The sequence below is a fragment of the Ambystoma mexicanum genome, chromosome 3p (assembly GCF_040938575.1).
Source record: "Ambystoma mexicanum isolate Mex_15411 chromosome 3p, UKY_AmexF1_1, whole genome shotgun sequence".
Lineage (NCBI taxonomy): Eukaryota > Metazoa > Chordata > Amphibia > Caudata > Ambystomatidae > Ambystoma > Ambystoma mexicanum.
This window is the reverse complement of record NC_090925.1, coordinates 32,713,322-32,722,219: the sequence shown is the minus strand read 5'-3', so window position 1 is coordinate 32,722,219 and position 8,898 is coordinate 32,713,322.

Sequence of the window (8,898 nt, the reverse complement as noted above, 5' to 3'; positions counted from 1 at the left end):
ATCACAAGTGGAAAGGAAGCACATCATGAGCGGCAAGGAAGCACATCGCGAGCGGCAAGGAAGCACATCACAAGCCGAAAGGAAGCAAATCATGAGCGGCAAGGAAGCACTTCATGAGCGGAAAGGAAGCACATCAGGAGCTGCAAGGAAGCACATCACGAGCGGCAAGGAAGCACATTGTGAGTTGCAAGGATGCACATCACGAGTGGCAAGAAAGCGCATCATGGGTGGCAAGGAAGCACATTACAAGCGGAAAGGAAGCACATCACAAGCAGAAAGGAAACACATCGCGAGCTGCAAGGATGCACATCACGAGCGGCAAGGAAGCACTTCACAAGCGACAAGGAAGCACATCACGAGTGGCAAGTAAGCACATCACAAGCAGCATGGAAACACATCACAAGTGGAAAGGAAGCACATCATGAGCGGCAAGGAAGCACATCGCGAGCGGCAAGGAAGCACATCACAAGCCGAAAGGAAGCAAATCATGAGCGGCAAGGAAGCACTTCATGAGCGGAAAGGAAGCACATCAGGAGCTGCAAGGAAGCACATCACGAGCGGCAAGGAAGCACATTGTGAGTTGCAAGGATGCACATCACGAGTGGCAAGAAAGCGCATCATGGGTGGCAAGGAAGCACATTACAAGCGGAAAGGAAGCACATCACAAGCAGAAAGGAAACACATCGCGAGCTGCAAGGATGCACATCACGAGCAGCAAGGAAGCACACCATGAGTGGCAAGTAAACACATCACGAGTGGCAAGGAAGCACATTGCGAGCTGCAAGGATGCACATCATGAGCGGCAAGGAAGCACATCACGAGCACCAAGGAAGCACATCATCAGCGGCAAGGAAGCACATCACGAGCACCAAGGAAGCACATCATGAGTGGCAAGGAAGCACATCGCAAGCTGCAAGGATGCACATCACGAGCGGCAAAGAAGCACATCACGAGCGGCAAAGAAGCACATCATGAGCGGAAAGGAAGCACATCAGGAGCTGCAAGGAAGCACATCACGAGTGGCAAGGAAGCACATCACGAGTGGCAAGGAAGCACATCGCGAGCTGCAGGGAAGCACATCGTGAGCTGCAAGGAAGCACATCGCGAGCAGCAAGGAAACACATCAAGAGCGGCAAGGAAGCACATCACGAGTGGCAAGGAAGCACATCGCGAGCTGCAAGGATGCACATCACGAGCGGCAAGGAAGCCCATCACTAGCGGCAAGGAAGCACATCATGAGTGGCAAGGAAGCAATCGCAAACTGCAAGGATGCACATCACGAGCGGCAAAGAAGCACATCACGAGCGGCAAGGATGCACATTACGAGCGGCAAGGAAGCACATCACGAGCTGCAAGGAAGCACATCACGAGTGGCAAGGAAGCACATCGCGAGCTGCAAAGATGCACATCGCGTGCTGCAAGGAAGCGCATCATGGGTGGCAAGGAAGCACATCACAAGCGGCAAGGAAGCACATCACGAGCGGCAAGGAAGCACATCACAAGCGGCAAGGAAGTACATCACGAGCGGCAAGGATGCACATCACCAGCGGCAAGGATGCACATCACGAGCGGCAAGGAAGCACATCACGAGCGGCAAGGAAACACATCACGAGCGGCAAGGAAGCACATCACGAGCGGCAAGGAAACACATCACGAGCGGCAAGGAAGCACATCACGAGCGGCAAGGAAGCACATCACGAGCGGCAAGGAAACACATCAAGAGCGGCAAGGAAGCACATCACGAGCGGCAAGGAAGCACATCACGAGCGGCAAGGAAGCACATCACGAGCGGCAAGGAAACACATCACGAGCGGCAAGGAAGCACATCACGAGCGGCAAGGAAACACATCACGAGCGGCAAGGAAGCACATCACGAGCGGAAAGGAAACACATCAAGAGCGGCAAGGAAGCACATCACGAGCAGCAAGGAAACACATCAAGAGCGGCAAGGAAGCACATCACGAGCGGCAAAGAAACACATCAAGAGCGGCAAGGAAGCACATCACAATACATAAGCATTCATCACATACATTTCAAATCGTTGCATACGATAGCTCACATATGTATTTTTCTTTAAAAATGCTATTCTAGTATGTGTCAAACGGTCAAGAGAAATCAGTGATTTCTGATGAGTGATAACTCCAAGAACACTGCCAGGGCAGGACCATGTCAAGGAATGTTGGGGTCCGTGGAACAAAGTCTGTTGAGCCTCTCTCCCCCCGAACCAATGAAAGGACGGGACCCAGAATCTCTAGTCGTGACTCCCACCCCCAATCAGTGAGATCACAGTCCCTAGCTTGATATGCTGCCCCACAGAATTCAAAATATGCATGGGTGCCCCATTCCAGACCCCTTGCCCTGAGCAGACTGGCAGGAAACAGAATAATAAACAATTGGCAATTCAAGGGCAACATTGGCAGTACTCAAAGCTATTAACTTGTGTACCAGCCTAGGTGCAGGCCACATTTTATAAATAAGAGCCACAAGCAAGGAGAATACTGTCTTAGATGACCAACTCAGATCAGTGGCCACATGAACAAGGTACACATACCCTGGCATAAACAGACGACGCATTAGCAATCCCACAGAATGTGAAAATGCTCAAGCATGCAGACAGAGTGGAAGCAAGGAGAGAGTTACGCATACCCTGGCATAAACAGCGGACGCATTAGCAATCCCACAGAATGTGAAAGTCCTCAAGCATGCAGACAGAGTAGAAGCAAGGAGAGAGGTACGCATACCCTGGCATAAACAGCGGACGCATTAGCAATCCCACAGAATGTGAAAGTCCTCAAGCATGCAGACAGAGTAGAAGCAAGGAGAGAGGTACGCATACCCTGGCATAAACAGTGGACGCATTAGCAATCCCACAGAATGTGAAAATGCTCAAGCATGCAGACAGAGTGGAAGCAAGGAGAGAGGTACTCAGACCCTGGCATAAACAGCGGACGTATTAGCAATCCCACAGAATGTGAAAATGCTCAAGCCTGGAGACACAGTGGAAGCAAGGAGAGAGGTACTCATACCCTGGCATAAACAGTGGACGCATTAGCAATCCCACAGAATGTGAAAATGCTCAAGCATGCAGACAGAGTGGAAGCAAGGAGAGAGGTACTCAGACCCTGGCATAAACAGCGGGCGCATTAGCAATCCCACAGAACGTGAAAGTGCTCAAGCATGCAGACAGAGATGAAGCAAGGAGCGAGGTACTCATACCCTGGCATAAACAGAGGGCGCATTAGCAATCCCACAGAACGTGAAAGTGCTCAAGCCTGGAGACACAGTGGAAGCAAGGAGAGAGGTAATCATACCATTGCATAGACGAGAAATTGGCTATCAATAAGAAGCTACCAGAAAGGTGCACGTATGCTAACATAGACTGAGATTAGAAGAGAATTATGGTTTGCAAGTGGTATTAGTATCGGTCAGTGTAGTAACACATGGCTTTGTGGTGTGCAATATATACAGGCCACTATTATTATACATGAAAGAACATTATAGTTACTTAAGTTGTAAATGAGACATTTTTGAAGAGCATACCCCGAGAACTAAATCACCACTTATAGAATTGCAATTTGACAGGTAAAGCACCACAAGATTAATTGAGCTGCCAGGATCACACAGGTTGGTTAAGAGGTGTTGCTAGGATTTGAACAAATCTACAATTTCTGCACTTGACACATAATTTACTGGATTCTATCATAGAGTAGAGTGTGATCATTTGTGAATGTTTTACTTTAATTAACTAAATTGATACCGTTATTTGTTGGACTGTCTTGGAAAGTACACACATTACATAATGCACCAACTTGTCAATATTACAAAAAAAAACTTTAAGGAACTATATTATGCAAATGGAGAATGAGTCTGGCTTTCTGCACTCCATCATCAAGGCAAGTAGCTGGTTGTGAACATATTAACTGATGTGATCTTTAGTGATTTCATCTGCGCTCTTCTACTATGGTATTTGTACTGCTTGTGTTTAGTGCTTTCACCAATGATCTCGACAATACCAGTACATCAATGGTAGGACATTCAAGCAACAAAAGATGAAAGGAAGGCAGAAGAGGAGCACTCAGTGTAGCAATGACAGGAAGGAGAGTAAATAAGGTATGAGCGGGAGCAACAAAAGATCAAAAAGAAACGGAGGAGCAAATAAATAGGGAGTTATAGTCTTAAGGTGCTAGAAGAAAAAAAGAGCAAAAATGGGAAGCAGCACATGGGGGTCTAGGAACAGTGCGCCCTGGGGCCTAAGGGTGGGTGGCGAGTAATAAGAATTAAATAATAATAATAACAATAATAAAAATAATAGATGATAAAAAGAAAGATAATGTCAAGGACTAATCAGTGCCACCAGCATTTAAGAAGGCAGCAGAGTACTATACAGCGAGAAAAGATGATTTGTCCAGGATCACTGTTCCATCGGCTGGGAAAATCAGGAGATGAGCCTCAACACTAGTTCCACAGTTTAAACGTAACTACCCAATGATCTCTCCCAACTTTCACTTTCTGCTCTCTATTAATATAATAATTTCCTTTAGGTTCTCGTGCCAACTCTTCGCAGACAACCTCAAATCTTCTTCTCTTTTCCTAAACTCTCCTCTGATATCTCTATCAAAATTTCCAACTGTCTCTCTGTCATTAAATATTGGATGGCTTCACACTCTCTGATGTTAAACTCTACCAAAAAAGAGCTGCTCTTCTACCCTACGATATACTCTCTCTCAACTCTTCCTCTGCCTATCCAGTTCCCACCTGACACTCTTCCCTACTCTTCTTCAGCTTGAAACCTTGGCATCATCTATGACCCTTCTCACGTGTTCTGTACTTTCATCTCCAAAACTGGAAGAGCAGCTCATCTCAACCTCCTAAAGGAAAATCAGGCACCTCCATCCTTTCAACACCGCCAAGCACTCTCGTATTCTCTAAACTGGACTACTGTCCCAGTATCCTCTTTGGTCTCTCTAAAAATGTTTTATGTCCACTGAACAAATCATTAACTTCACTACCAGGATTCTCTTTGAACTCACTCACTCCACACCTACTTTCTCGTACTGTCACCAGGCTGGATGCCTGCGATGCAAAACAGGGTCGGATTGAATTCTCTTCTCCTGGATCACAAATCTATCCACGGTAAGGCACCACCATATCTATCCTACTCTATCCAACTCTACAAGCCTTCTCGTAATCTCCGCTCTGCTCCCTCGACTACCCTTGTGGCTCATCGGCCTCCCTGTACTTCCTCTCACTTCCACTCTTTCCCTCTTTCTGCTCCACTTGCATGGAATTCTCTTCCCCCGGACATCTGAGAAACAGTCCACACGGATTTGTTCAAAACCAAACTGAGTGGGGCGCGAGAAATTTTTCCTCGATAAGAGAGATTGTGTCGGTTCTGTCACAAGGAAATAGAAATTCTGTATCATTTGAAAATGGTATGCTCTCAACTTTGTATAATGCGTGATAACATATTCAGGAAAACATTTGTGTTCTACAAGATTTGATGGTACTGACAGAACTTGGTACACTTTACTAGGAGGTCCCCCTATCTCACTGGTGATTACGACTATGGTATTTTTAGACTTAATCTTTGTGGATAAATAACGATAATATTTTGGGTCTTCTGAGAAAGAATGAATTTTAAGTGACATGGATTTAGGATGTTTAGTGAAAAATGTGTATAGGATATGTGTAGATTTGTATAGGATTAACAGTGACGAATTGTACTGATGAACTGTTGTGTACTAGTTAGGAATTGTAATGTGTTTAAAGGATCATTCTAAGCTTTTTGAAATCATAATAATTTTTTTGTGCGACACGTTTATTTCCAATATAAACTATAACAAACAATAAATAAATAAATAAAGCCAAACTAAAAGCCTACTTCCTCTTCTCCGAGTTACCCTCTTGAACTACCACTGTGTTTTCTAGCGAACATTGTTCCCTCGCCTCTAACCTGCCTCTGTCCCTCTCTTTTTTCGCCTCCACTCTAGCACTTCACCCATCATGGTCACGTGCCGAGCATAGCTGGATGTACCGCCTACCTGCACTTAAAAATGTCCAATGTTCTTAGTCTTTAATCTATGTATGTGGACTTATATATTGTCCCCAGTGATTGTTCCATTTACTCCATTCCACATCCTAGTGCCTGTCAAATCTGATTTCTTATGTATTGTATGTTCCTTTGTGATCAAAAGAGCTGTGTTCCTTCCTGTATATAAAAAGATACATATTGGGGGAGGCTGCTGGTTTTTCCAACTCTATTTTGGAGGAACCAAGCTCTAGACCTGCATCTGACTGACTGATGCCACATTACTTTTTGCAGTAAGCGGAATCTGGTGCAGTCAAGTGTTGCTATCCCAAAAGTGTGTATGCACGCAGGTTTATCACCATCAGCTATGGGGAAGGACCGGTCTGCCTGGATGGAATCTGGTATTGTGATCTGGCATCTGAACCTAGATCTCTGTAATTAGTGTTTACCACAATGAGCCATCTTCTGAATAATAGCGGCACTCAAATGGATCACTCTGCATCAAGACCTTCAGGAGTACGCGTGATCAACATATTGCTCACAGAAGGATGAGTCAGCTACAGGAGTAGTGCTTTAGTAAATGGTCACAATCAGTCAGAGTCTCATAAAATGAGTGCAAATGAATAAAGAGCACAGAATGTGCTTGTTTCATTTGTGCCCATTTCAGAAAAGCATAGGTCACCTTATTCCCGAAAGTGAATTGTGCATTTCAGGGAAAGGCAGCACAAGATGCATGCTGCACTGCCCACTCCCTATGTGCCCCTGGCACGAATGTATGGCAGGCTCCCAGCACCAACCACCTGGATGCTTAGAGTGCATTTCAGAGTTGCAGGCCCTAATAGGAACATGCCAATGTGAAAAATGCCAAAGTATAAAAACTCATTTCTGTCCTTGTTTCAAGGGGGGGGGGGAAAGATGTAAAGAAACGTAAAGGAAAATGCAGCAAAGGTTCAGAAATGAAGCTATCGTGCCTCAGGCTTTCCCCGGCGCCGCGTCCAACGAGGGACAATCGAAGATCTTTCATTTGTGCGCCTCCAAAAGTGCATCCCATTTGTGGATTCGAGATGTGCATTGAAATGCACAAAATGCCATCTAATGTGTGCAAATGAGCAAATGGAGTGAAAAGGAGCCTCTGAATGTGTGCACTTGGACGGATCCATGTTGCTATTAGCAACTGGGGGCCACATTTCCTGAAGGGCTCCCCCTGCATAGTTGGCACACTGTGTTATGCAGAATGCACACAGCTACCTATTCAGGTGTGCATTCACTTTGAGGGTGGGGGGTGGTTCCATCCTTTGCATGGGGGTAGTGCCCCCTATAAGCGAGGACATCTGATTTCCAAGGGTGCGCTCATGTTAACAAATCCTGCGCTTGCGCAATCAGGCCACAGTGCACGTGCCACTCGGTAGGTGGCGAAGAGACAGAGCGGGAGATGGGAGCCAGAAAGAGGAAAAGAAATGGGAGAAGAGAGACAGAGATAGAGCGAGAGAGAGAGAGGGGGGTGAGTGACAGAGAAGGTGAAGGAGATGGGAAAAGAGAGTCAGAGAGAGACAGAGAGATGGAGAGCAACAGACCGGCAGAGATGGAGAGAGAGCTAGGGAGAGAGAGATACGAGGGACAGAGAAGGGGAAGCAGATGGGAGAAAAGAGACCGAGAGGGAGACAGAGAAATACACAGAATTTGGGAGCGTAATAAGTGTTAAGTGGAAATCTGAAAAGACAGAGGGAAGAATAACAGAAGGGAAAGTGTGATAGAGGGTGAGTGAAAAGCAAATAAGTGTGCTGGAGGTTTAATGTGCTTCACCAAGGTCCCTTAATGATTGAAAGTGTTTGATAACAAAATGCATGTCCTGCAGACTGCTTCCTCGTGGAGGTTCCTGCGCAGAGTTAATTCGATTCTCAGCAAGACGTGCACTTTAGAAAACCACATTCACACACACCAGAGCAAAGATACATAGATAGAAACGCACACTGCTACTTCCTGTCTCCCCATGTCTTCCTCCTGCGCCAAGCATACAGGTGCCACTCCTAGACCAGCCTCACATTCACTTCCTGTCGGGGTAACCCGGGGGAGGGGCAGCTTCTTGTATGAGACTGTAACGCCGTGGGGACAGGGGGCCACTGTGACACATTTCTATGAGCTGCCTTTACAAAAACCTCTTGCAAACAATTGCTGTGACAGGAAAGCAGCCGTCTGCCTCACACGGATGAACTATGCAAAGCACGCACGTCTGGATGTCTCTACACATAGAACTGTTCATCGTCAGATCTGGGTCTCACATCTGGGGAGGTTTTGGAATATTTTCAGATTTCCAGCTTTGGGAGCTTCTCAGATGAACTTGTCAGGAAGCCATCTCGGACAGGAAGCCGTCTTGGACAGGAAGCCATCTTGGACAGGAAGCTGTCTCGGACAGGAAGCCATCTTGGACAGGATGCTGTGTTGGACAGGAAGCCGTCTTGGACACATGTCTAGGGAGCAATCTGAGCCCTGCTGGTGTCTGTAGCTTCGCTTGTGAAGGGTTTTTGACGCTCACAGGTGCATTGTGTTATGCCAATGCTTTATATTTCGGTGAAGGAACCCGACTGACTGTTTTGGGTATGTAATGGTTATATCGATACTTTTATCTAATCTACCCTTATGCTAAACTGTGGGAAGCGATGTACACCTCTACCCCTATACTGTTCAAAGTATGGGTAGGTTTGTGAGCAGAAGGGGCAATCTCCATTAGCCCATCATTGAAAAACACTTCTGGTCATTCAGTACTAGTTACACTTCAAAATGGAGGCAGCATTCAATTTCACCAACAAATGAAAGCTTGTGGGAGGCCGGCCCTGCACTGATTTACAGCTGGTGGGACCATTGCGAGGTCC